The sequence below is a fragment of the Ixodes scapularis genome, unplaced genomic scaffold (assembly GCF_016920785.2).
Source record: "Ixodes scapularis isolate PalLabHiFi unplaced genomic scaffold, ASM1692078v2 PGA_scaffold12__126_contigs__length_90152505, whole genome shotgun sequence".
NCBI classification, from domain to species: Eukaryota; Metazoa; Arthropoda; class Arachnida; order Ixodida; family Ixodidae; genus Ixodes; species Ixodes scapularis.
In genome coordinates this window covers 18,990,254-19,003,188 of record NW_024609838.1, presented here as the reverse complement: position 1 = coordinate 19,003,188, position 12,935 = coordinate 18,990,254, and positions in this window count along the sequence as shown.

The following is a 12,935-nucleotide window of genomic DNA, read 5'->3' as shown; positions in this document are numbered from 1 at the left end:
GGATCAGCTCCTGCAATAAAAGGAAGTGATCGATGATTGCCTGAATCAAATGTGTGTTTTGTATTTCCCGTGGTAGTATACGGAGCAGACACGAGAAGCAAGAAATATATCAAGGCAGCGGCCTTCAAACGGACGGCCTTCACCGCCGTCGTGGACCGTCGACAATTTGTCACAGGAATGCTTTGAGTGACAACCTAATCACAAAAAACCCGGATACCCTCTTTCTTTTTCCAGTTGTGTTGTAGCAATGCCAACGACAAAGAACATGGTGTGCGTTTCGTTTGGCTCGCGCATTTGTGACGGCGCAAACAACACAGAGCATGCGAAATGTTTAATATGTATTTGTATGCGATGATGCAGACTAGAACAAAACCCAAATGGGAAGTAAACTTATTTTTTTTTACTTCATCACTTTACTAATGCAGTTGGGAAGCTAAAAAAAAACTGTCTGTCTTTGCCGCATTCTAAATGCGTAGCATTTATATACTCTAAGAAATCTCGTGAGTCTGCTCTCCCGGAAAGCACTTGGCACAGTCAATTGCTGCAATCTACGGAGGACACTCGGTGAATGGCTGCGGTCACATGACAATGTGACGCCATGTGACATCATGGTGTCAAGTGACGTCCCCTGGCCACGTTACGTCATAGTGTCACATGGTGTCATGTCAGGTGACGTCATAAAGTCAGCTGATGTCGCGAGATAAGATGACGTCACACTATCCGAGACTTCATAATATCACGTGACATTTGAGACGTCATCAAAGCAGGCTACATAACACGGTCACAAGATCTCTTATGGCGCGTTCACACTGGAAGTGGATCCGCACCCGCATAGCGGATCCGCACGTTCTCAACCACAAAACGGCTGGGATCGAGCGGTTGGAGCGCGCTTTTGCCATCCGCTTCAGACCGGTTTGCCCCAACCGCTTCTGCGAACCACAAAACGGCAATCAACCGCAACGCGACGCTGACGTGACGTCGGTGGCTTTCAAAACAAGATGGCACCTGTCGCTGGTGAGGTGTCCCAGGCGCTGTAATCTCAGCGTTACACCAGACAAATCAACGGAGAAACGTGATGTTCGCGTCCGTCGTTTGAATCAGCGCCGAGATGTATTGACTCGTAGTCTTAACAGGCTTCGCACCGGTGATTTGGTTCGGTGAAGTGTTCGTTTATTATTCCGGGTGCCCCAGCCCGAAGCTCGCTGCCTTGTTAGTCTCTGCCCGTAGAACGTCGGAACCCGTCCCTGATCGACCGAAATGTAGCTTTTGTAGTCACTAAGACAGTCGCGTGAACTATTGAAAGCGTTCAACACCGTACATGACCACCACGAAGGCCGATAAAGACGTCGTGACCCTGATTGCATAGCCTACGCACAACCGCGGGGCTGGCAGGCAACCTGCGCTAGCTCGAACTGCAACGCTTACTACTAACAAAAGAAATAAAGGAAACATACTCAAGCAATAAATTGTATGTACCAGACAATGCAGAGGTAATCCATACGGCGTTTGTTTGAACTTAATGTCAAACAAACAGTAGACTCGATTCATGTGCGAGTGACGAGAAGAGAGTACGCCACCAACGAACCCACGACCGGCTAGCACCGAATACATTCTCCCGCACCACGGTTCACCCCACCACTCACAACTTAGAAAATGATAAGAGTGAACAACGAGGGAGAAAAAGTGGCCCTCTATTATGAAAACAGGGTTAGGCATTCATGCGGGAAGGGTCCATTCCAAATTAAAGTTCGGGGGCATCTTGTTCTGAGTCAGCAGGGCGCGCCTTGCTCGGCTTTGCTTGTGTGCGAAGTCGAGGGAATCGTAAGCAAGTTTTGCGGGTCCATGCCTCCTTTTTCGCTGCCTGAACTCGTGATGAGTGCGAACGTTCCGAGTAAAAACCTTCACAGTCTCAAAGCAGTGTTGCCTTTGGGCGGCTAGTGAAAGTAGCTAAAACACAGATCAAAAGGAGCCAAAAGGAGCCATTTTATTTGTCTGGGCGCCAAAAATGTCGCGGCCGTCTTTCTAAATAAATAACTGTCATTGGAAGTGATAAAATTAAGGCTATCTACAACGTTAATCAACGTCAATAAATGCTCCCACATATAGAGTAATTGAGGGTAAGTTTTTTTTTTTTTTTTAGAAGCTCGATGGGCACGTCAAATGTGGGAGTCGTTTTCTCTTGCAGTCGCAGCCCGAACTTTAGCCTCAAAATCGCCACAAAAACGTCCAACTTCATCTTGTTCCTCAATTGAGTTTTTTTTAGTGAAACTTGAAAAAGCACGCGCTCAGAATCCCCATTTGATACTGGAAGCGACAGGAGTCTCAGCGCACTTTCTGCGAGATGTCGAAAAGGGCACACTCCAGAAACGCTTCTGTAAGCGACCGCTCCTTGCCAGACGTTGAGGCAGGTTGTACGGTCCAGTGTGCTAGAAACTGACTGCAGGTGTCGAATTTTTGATTCTATAGCTCAAGAGAAGCACCACCAAAGAAGTGAAGCGGAAGTCTCAGTATGTCGGCTTGGCTTTTGTCACTTTTCAGGATCTCTGGGTTTATGGCACTGAGCCTTAGAAGTGCGGATGAAGAATTAGGAAGCCGTAATTGCATCTGGACTGCCATTTTTTTTAAATGAAAGCAGCATTCGCCGAACATTTTTTTTTTAATCTTTAATTGGAAGTTTTGGTTGATTCTCGCTAAAGACGTCTCCCAGGTCTGCTGTTTCTGGACTGAGGAAGGTGGATGTCATGTCGACCAGGTCCAAGGATAGCAAGCTTGTCGATGTGTTGAGGCGCAACACTGACGGGATCAGAATCCTCTTCGCGAAATCTAGGTACACGTTTTGATGCTCCTGAAAGAATGCCAGCGGGTCAGCGACATCGCTTTAAAACATGATGTTCACCCGCTTTACGCAGTGGCGAACAGACGAAAGAAAACTAGGTATCCGTATTTCTTTGGATCTCGATACATCTCTCGCGAAACACGGATGTTGTAGTTGCGGTCTTCTGCTTTAGCGAAAGAAAACAAAAAACTGCCAAGACGTTGAATTGTGCCAAAATTATTTCAACGCAGTCTGCTGTTGCAAGCCACCTTGTTTCTGGCAGTCCTAAAATTTTGGGCGGGTTTTTTCTTCACAGTTTGTTCTCATGCTGTTATGCAGCTTTCTATGGGCCTCTTGTCTGCAACTTCTGTGCGCGAAGTAGTTGTGGGTTTCTCGAACCATGTGTTCGACGGCAGAGGGGATTGATTCCATTGCCTCGGATGCCATAAGGTCAAGCAAGGCTGGGACGCGTGCGGCGTCTATTTCATAATATTCTTTTGTACTGAAAATTCGGCAGAATATAAATTAAATGTAGCCAAGATGTTGCCAAAAAGGTCAAGGAGCCAACTTAAATTTTTTGTCCCCGGACCGTGCTCAAAATTAGCCAATTTGGCGCAAAGTAGCCACCAACGGCAACACTGATAAAAATGGCAAAATTTTGGCTTTGGATTGTAAATTAAAGTGGATTTTTGATTGTAAAACAGGGTTGCCAAACTTAACTCTCAAAAGATCACGCGTGGTCGCCGAGAAACCGCCAACCGCCTCTCAGTGTATCTGAACGGGGACGCTCGCGAACCGCATCCGCAACCGCTTCGCAAACGCGGCTCAACCGCCAGTGTGAATGCGCCATTAGCCTGGCCTTATAAAGGCTATGCATTAAAAAAAAAAGACAGGAACATATCTCAAATTGCAGACACGTCCCTGGTGTGCCCTTTGAGATTCAATTATTTTATCGTAGTTTCGGTTATACACTTTACAATTAAGTAAATGGCATTCTGCGCATCATTACTTATCATTTATTCACTTAACCTTGTGGGGACCCGTTTTGCCTCCGCCTGATTGCCACCAGACGGCTGCCTCTGAGGGCAGCTCAAGGACGAGCTGTCGGCATCCTCGGTGGCGGATTGCCTCTCGTCGTAGTCAGTTGCTGGCGACGGCGGATGTCCACGGCCCCCTTCCAAGGACCTGCACGGGCGTGGGAAAACGACCGGGACCCCCACGTCGCAGAGTATGGCACCCGTCGCCATGGCGCCCAGGACCAATGGATGCGAAGAGAGCCCAGCGGTGCTGGCGGGAGTCGGTCGTGGGATTGAGGGAATTGTCGAGGAAACCCTCGCGCGAGAAACGGGCCACGACGGACGTTCGCGGTGGTGGCGATTGTGACGCTGACTCGGGCGACGGCTCGGTGACATGCTCCGGATCGAAGCCTTGGCTGCAACGTCCCCGGTATGCGGTGTGGATTAGCACGGCTGGGACGATCGGCATGCAGCATACAGTGGCAGCGCACCCCTCTTAGGCTTCCTGATTATACCTTCTTCGATCGCAACCCCCCCCCCCCCCCCCCCCCCAAGCAAAATGCGAGTGGAATAAGCCTTTGTTGCCGAGAGCTATACGCTTATGTGTCAGGTTCATCCGGAGACAGGCGCCTAGGGAATCGGACTGAAACCTTACAAACTGAAGAACGCAGAGGGCATTATTGCGGAAAGGTGATCAAACACAAATAAATAAACCTTCACAAATATGCACGAAACTTACAAAAAATAAACAGCTATATACACAAACATATTGATACATATTGATTCAAGTAGACACAATTGTACAGGCACTAATAAACGGCACTATAAAAAGAAAATAAAAGCTGAAAACATAGAGGGAAAATGGATAACTTTCGTGTAACAAAGAAAATAACAAGACGTTCGAAAACGTTGGAAAACATTACTCGGCAAACAGTCTAAGAAACGCCTGCGGGTCTACTTACCCGCAAAACACCCAAAGAGTCAATCTCTGTGATCTACGAAATCAGCTCAGCGAATGATGAGGTGGCGCTTCTGTTTAGAGCTCAAATTGAAGTCTGCGCTGTGGCATTATCCAATGGAAGCATGACGCTTTGCATTGCGTAATGCGACAGCGCAGACTTCAATTTGAGGTCTAAACAGATGTTTCGCCTCATCATTCGCTTAGCTGCTTTCGTAGATCACGAAGATTGTCTCTTTGAGTGTTAGCGGGTAAGTAGACGTGCAGGCATTTCTTGGAGTGTACCCGATTCCATTCCTAGAACGTACCTAAAACAAAAAAACAAAAAAACAGGTATTTGAAACCATCAGTTCTGCAGTCGAACTCCCCCCTTTGCAAGCTCGTTGCAACTTTTGCAAAATAATCGTATTATTTTCTAATCGATTAAAGTAATCCAACAATATTTGTGAAATGTTAATCGTGATCATCCTTTCGCTCTAACTACACTCAGTGTGACTTCGTGAGTTTTCACCAAAACACATAAACAATGATGATGTAGTGAGTGTGTAGTAGTGTCTATGCAACTTCCGTGACGTAAACACACTGCGATATTGAATCGATAAGGTGACAATGTCGACGCGATGGAAACCGAGGAACTATTTTTGCACAAAAGTCATATGTCGAAATGCGTATATTGCGTTCACAAACAAGCAGGCTCTTTGGTAACGCGATCGGGCAAAATAAAAACGCGTGCTCGACGTGCACTTAAAAACGAATCCAATAAAGGACCATCTATACAGTCTAGAGCGTTACGTTTTAGCTTGAACGACATTACCATATACGACATATAACTGCCTTTCGCTCATCGGCAGCAATACTTTAATAAAAGAGCTTGCGTAAAAATGACAATGCAAAATAAAAAGGGCAAGGGTCACAGACAACGGAAGAAATGCAGAACGTGGGGTATAATACTCATGCGTCGCTTCGTGATTGGCTATCCGGTGTTTTGATGGGCTAACGCAGCAATCTCATTATCGGCATACCGACATTTGCGTGCACGGCATAGAGTTATAATAAACGCTAGAGGTTCAATTGGCGGTAGTGTCTATGCAACTTCCGTGACGCAAACCGAAGCAGACAGCAACCAGGCTGCTTTTGCGGTGCTCCAATGCATTCCCATAGACCTTTTCATTTCAGTAGTTGGCTAACCGTCGAGAAGAGGGCGCTGGCGCATTCGCCGGCATGAGGTTGCTTCAAACTGGGTTGTTTCGGTTTCAACGCGCATGCGATTGTGTTGCTGTTTCATGCCGTTTTCGCTTAATTTTGTGACACTAATTTCTTTCTTAAGGCACACAGCGAATGGCACAATGGTACTGAGTCACTTGGACAACCACGATGTGGTTTGGAGCCTAAATTGCGAACACTAAATTGCGTCTGATTACGCCCAATCGTCAATTTCGGCCATGTTCGGCGGTGAAACAACTATTCTGGTGCAAAGAGAGGATTACCGTCGCCGACGGCCGTACCCGCGGGCACTAGGTGCTAGAAAAGTAAATAAATAAAGAGCAGGAGAGGCTCCGCCTCCAGCACGCGCCTCTTGCCTGCCGCCGGGCTTTGGATGCGCGTGCACCTAGTAGTATGGAAGGGCTCGAGCTTAAGCCAGAGATTCGGCTGCTCATCTAATATTGTAAGAGACAAAAATGCGCGAGTGCTTAGTGAAGAAGGAGGTCCACAACATGATTAACAATGTGCTGAATCACGAAAAACAGGTGAAGTGACAGGTTTACGTTTTGAGTTTCGTAGACCAACTTTATGGGAACTTCGCAGACTGAAGAATTCGCCTACAATGCCGTAGATAATATAAAAATGTATTTTTCTCTGCCTGTTTTATTTAAACAAAGCTCTCGAGAAATATTGTAGTAGACCAACCTAGGCGGACTAGAAAATTTATTTAACTACAGTACTCATTAACAAGATTTCGCAATAATGACTTTTGAAATAGACTACTGTAAAGACTTATGTTTTGCGGTTGCAATATTTCGCGATTTAGGTCAAAGCAGAAGTTTTGGAATAATTCTCGGGATCTAATTTTTGTCACGCGGTGGGATCTCCATATAGATTCCAATATGTTTACCTTTTACCGGGATCTATTTTTCGCGAACTGTAGGTGATTCGCCAAATTCACGAAAATTAGGCCCTGTGCCCATATAGCTTCCTCACATGTAGGCGGCACACCGACTTTAAAAATAGTCAAAACGTGTCGCAAAATTAACTGCATAGATTGTGAACATAATAATGTAATGCAATTACATGGTAAATATATAGGTATCGGACGACACTATCCGGAGAGAGGTAAGAAACGCGGTGAAACTCGACGGAAGAAACGAATTTAACGCATCCGCCAAGACGCCGAGTAGCGCGGAGGGAAGAGTGGAGCAACGAGTTGAAGCAACCTAATGGCGGCCGCATCACGTGACCCCAAGATGGCAGCGCCCATGTGGCGGAGGGTGCAAAGGTATATAGGAAAACGCGCGTGAATTTTGTCTCTTCGACGAAAAGTAGCATGGATCACGTCTTTAATTTGGGTCGTACCGAATAGTATGTACCTCGATTAACATTGAAAAGCGTAATTGCTTTAGCTAGCGCATTTCTCTTCATCACTGAACGATGTTAAACTTCACTACATTTGAGACCCAAACATGTGTTCCGCAGCGGGTGTGAAAAAACAAGCTATGACTCAAAGCAAAATAACAATCGAAAAGAATATAGAGTGTGTTCAAGGTTCCCCAGCATTCCGATGACGCTTATATGTTGCTAATATGTCGGTCTTGTCACTTTATGAAAATGACCCCGTCGTGCATCTTCATAAGCGGGAAAAAACACTCAAAGCGTAAAGAATAAAGTACGCTAACTATAAAAGGTGTGTCTTTGTATTGTTTTCTCTGCCTGGCAGCTTTTAACGGGCACTTGTTCTTAAAGATTTCGAGCGTGCGGGTGATGTTTTGAACGTAGAATAAGCGTATTCGTACAGAGCATAAAGAATAAAGCAGTACTTACTTATTGAAAATCAGACTATATTACGTGGCCTTCAATTTATTTTGATCGTACATGCACGGGCAGTTACTGATCCAGTGTTACTGCGTAGTCCTCGCCGTCTCTCATGGGTTCCAGATGTCCTTCGTTCGTTTGGCACGTATATCCCCCATGCTGAAAAGCGCCGACGTCGTGTTCGCGCTAACAGTGTCCGACAATGCACATAAATACATGTACGACGCCGTTTCAGCTCTGTGTTTAACGCAATTAATTCGAAATAAAAACGTCGTAACTCATCAATTATTTCGTCTGCCGGACTGAGAAACGTTCCAAGCTACCTAGTCCGTGCGAATTATTCGGGATATTTGTTTTTAAAATCGAGCCCCAGGAGAAAATGCACTCACTTTTTCCCATAGAAACGCATTACCGGAAGTCAGTTTTCGACTGGTTGGGTTACTGTCTACTTTAATTTGCCGCAGCACGCTAGCGCCAGTTGAACCTGTAGCGTAGATTATAATAACTCTATGGTGCACGGAATTCGCCCAGCTTTACGTTTTTTCAACTGTCCACGAATAGAGAATGTGTTATTTTTTTTTTTTTTTTTACCGAATGCACTTTATTCTTTCTTGAGTGATACATGCAGACGGGATCTTAACGTAAGTTGATTACAATTAAATTAACATTATGTGCGGTAATGTGAAAAAATACCATATATAGATGTTGATTTCAACGGGTGTCTAAATTTAGGAGCGGTATCAATGTCATGCTCGCTTCATGGAGGTTGGTGTGAGCGCTCGTGACCTTTGTGCAAACTTTCTTGTCTTGCAAATAAAAAAAAATAAAAAAACTTCTTCTTTATTAAATTTTTAATTGCAAGCGACTGAGCGCTAGAGCCAAAAAATACCGCATCTCCACGTGGTGAATGATGTTGATTGGGGCGAAGCTCGGATGGTGCTGATGATACTGATTTTGGTCATAGGTAGTGCTGATGGTGCCGTTTTCATTTATGTCAGTAGGAGAATGTGTGGTTTTCTTCTTTTTCTTTTTTTAAGAAGACAGAGGGGATGGCAACTCAGAACCCCCTGCTCTTTTTTTTTCTTTTTTGTTTTTCTTGATACTGATTTTGGTCATAGGTAGTGCTGATGGTGCCGTTTTCATTTATGTCAGTAGGAGAATCTGTGGTTTTCTTATTTTTCTTTTTTTAAGAAGATAGATGGGATGGCAACTCAGAACCCCCTACTCTTTTTTTTTTTTTTTTTCTTTTTTTCTTGATACTGATTTCGGTCATAGGTAGTGCTGATGGTGCCGTTTTCATTCATGTCAGTAGAAGAATGTGTGGTTTTCTTCTTTTTCTTTTGTAAGAACACAGATGGGATGGCAACTCAGAACCCCCTACTCTTTTTTTTTTCTTCTTTTTCTTGATACTGATTTTGGTCGTAGGTAGTGCTGATGGTGCCGTTTTCATTCATGTCAGTAGAAGAATGTGTGGGTTTTTTCTTTTTCTTTTGTAAGAACACAGATGGGATGGCAACTCAGAACCCCCTACTCTTTTTTTTCTTATTCTTTTTCTTGATACTGATTTTGGTCGTAGGTAGTGCTGATGGTGCCGTTTTCATTCATGTCAGTAGAAGAATCTGTAGTTTTCTTCTTTTTCTTTTTTTAAGAAGACAGATGGGATGGCATCTCAGAGCCCCCTATTTTTTTTTCTTCTTTTTTTTTTTTTTTTCTTGCTCTCGCTGCTGAGCTCACGAGCAGGAACTCGTGAGCTCCTGCTCGTGAGCTCACGAGCAGGGATACGCCGGACGTTTTTTTCATTTTTTTTTCGTGCTCTCACTGCTGAGCTCACGAGCAGGAGCTCGTGACCTCCTGCTCGTGAGCTCACGAGCAGGGGCACGCCGGACGGCGGACGAACATACGGACATGGGTAGCCCCTAAGGAGCTTCGCCCCTAAAATCGTTACTGTCAGCCGCGCCGCACGTATTGGATGTAGTGAAAATCTTTCTTACTATTATTACATGGAAGCGCGGGCATACAATTCTGAGTTTCTTAGTTAGCATATCGCGTATCTCAGATTTAGATATTCTCTTCGTCCAATGCAAGGCATTGAGGAACCATGCTAGAACTGTCTACTGAAAATTTTCAATGCATTTGCGAAGAAAGCTTTTATATAAAGGATTCTTTTTACAAGCTGGATTCTCTTAGAAACTAGAAGGGAGGACCCAGGTCTAAAGGCGAGCATAAAAGGCATTTCTAACAAAGATTCGACAACAATAGATCTCTTCTTAAGAATTAACGATGCACATATATTATTCTTTTGTGATGCTTCGGAAACTATACAATTCAACTTGCTCCCTCTCTCCCAGAGAAAAAAAAATTAAAGTAGGAAAACATTGTTTCAAATTGTCTGCCCATTTAACGAGCTGAGCTTCAGCCAGGTCGCAATCTGTAACATTGTTCCAAGTGAGCACGTTGCTTAATTCTTTAGCTTGCTTTTTTTTATCCATTTATCTATTTATATATACATGCTCCGGTATCCACATTAGAAAACACTAGATGGTTCAATGGGTGTTTTTTTTTTACTGGAGTGATCACGAAGAGTGGGGAAATAGAGCAATTAACGTTCTTGCATGAGAACTTTGAATAACCTTTCTTCTTGTTTCTTATCAGAATCGGCATGCAAAAATTACCACAACATTCGTTGCCGCTTGATTATTCAACAGGTACGTCCTGCTCTATCTCGTCATGCTTACTCATTTTGGTGGGTCTCATAAGAACGTTTAAAAACCCTTTGTAACCGGATTAAACTTGCTCCGCGTTCCTAATACTAGAGTCGTTTTAAGCTTCAGAGCAGCCTTCGCTCATAAATGTCACAGTTACATGACGTCGTGTGAAAAACATTCGGTTTTTGACGCGTTGAAGATACAGTTCGCTACATTCGAAATTCTACATGATCATAACATTTCGGCAAGCTTAATATTTTACTTGCGTATTTGCGTTTTCCATTCAATACTGAGTGAAATATTCCACTTCAGAAAGTTGTAACTTCATTAGAAATATGGGATTTGCTGAAGTGGGAAGAAATTCTATCACAAAATATTGAGTAGCTTTTGGTATCCTTTTGGTATCTGCTCGTAGGATCCATAAAAATTTTAAAAAAGTTCTGAACGCACTTTGTGTTTGGTGGCAGAGTTGTACATTTTTACAATTAAATCATTTTCTAAAACAAAATTATATATATATATACTTCTTTATAGAAATACCTGCCATTAGGCATTATCCGGGGGGTACGCGAATGGCGTACACACAATAAATATATTAAAAATTCACGCGCGCACACAAGGGTGTACACACAAAAAAGGGGGCACAACACACAAAACCGGGTACATGGATTGCGTACACGTGATGAGCATATTTAAAATTTATTTACACACACAAAGAGAAAAACAATGAAGAATAATACAATTTATATTTCAATACAACGTTAGAAATTATGCAGGGGGGCGCATAGATTGTCCTCAGGTAATGAGTATATTCAAAATTAATGCAAAAACACAAAAAGGAAAACAACGATGGGTACATTTCTATATTTCAATACAACTCCCTAGTCTCTTATAAAAAAAACAGCGTCATCAGAAACCGAGATTAGTTTTTTCCGGAAGTGAATTCCACTCCCTAATAGTTCTCACAAAACATGATGAAGAAAAAGAATCAATCGGATAACAAAACTCTGCAACGTTTTTTCGAGCTATCCGATCTTGCAGATACATGATGTGGTTCTAACATATACAAACATTGTTCAAGATCTGTCCGTCCATGATACACTGTGTGAAAACATATTAGCCTTAAGCACCTTCTCCGATGTTTATGATTGACCCAACCTAATCTATTTCTTATTTCTATACAGCTTGTGTACAGGCTGTAATCTGCTGTCAGAAATTTTATTGCCTGATTCTGAAACGTCTCTAGCTTTTGCACTAGATAACTCTAAGGCGGGTCTGAGATGACAGACACACATTATAGAATCGACCTGATAAAAGAAAAATATAATGTCTTTTTCACGCCACGTGATGTATTTTAAAATTTTCTACGGACAAAGCACGACATTTGACTAGCCTTTGCAAGGGTATAATCAATGCCATTATTCCATTTTAAATTGGATGAAAGATAAACCCCCACGTGCATAAAACTGTCTACTCGTACAAGTATTACATTTTTCAGTTCATATGCAGTTGAACAAGCTATACACCACGTAAAATACACATATATTTCCACTTTCTTATATTTAAGCTTATTTTGCAGTGGTTATACCAAACTACAGTACTGCTAGATCATGCTGAACATGATTATCTGGATCCATATATAAAAATATGATTATTCGGATCTTAGGTGATTTCAACAATTCCGCAAAGGTTCTTAGGAAGAGTCACAATTTAATTACAGGTTTGTGATCTTTTTCTCTAGGCCAAAGTGACATTCGCTGAACGCCGACGCTCAAAGTAACGTTAGAAAAATGGGACCAATTGCCAGGGCATTTCTGCTCATGGCCACAGCCCATTTCGTTCTGCGTCTCACAGAGGCCATCGCCAAAGACTACAGCGTCTTCTACAATATCAGGTTGATTGAAACTTTACAGCGTGTAAAATGCCTACAGTGCTTCAATTTTCCCTGTCGAAAGGATGAGGAACGCCTTAGACCCCTCGATGCGTTTGCCGCCTGCTGCCGTCCCTGCCGCGTCAGAGGTGCCGTATAAGCTCTCTTATATCACAGTTTAGTAAAGAGGCGCTAATAAATCCTGAGGTTCTACTTTTCCGCAAAGCAGTAGCGCGAGCGCAAGTCGCTGCAATCTTCGGAGGAAACTCGGCGAATGACGATATTTAGAACATGTATATACCTAAGAAAACGGACTGCACTGCCGCATCGAGAATGACGTTTCATCACGCTCAGTGCCACAACGCAACCTGTTCTCTTAGGACAAAGCGTATTTTCAAGCCCCGTCATTTGCCGTAGATTGGAGGTCTCTATAGGTGCTTTGCAACGAGGTACACATTAAAGAATTCCTAAAGTTCAGAGTGTGGGTGTCTGTAAGTTAATTATAAGAGAGCAATCTCTAAGGTCCTTCTCGTTATTAAGGCTA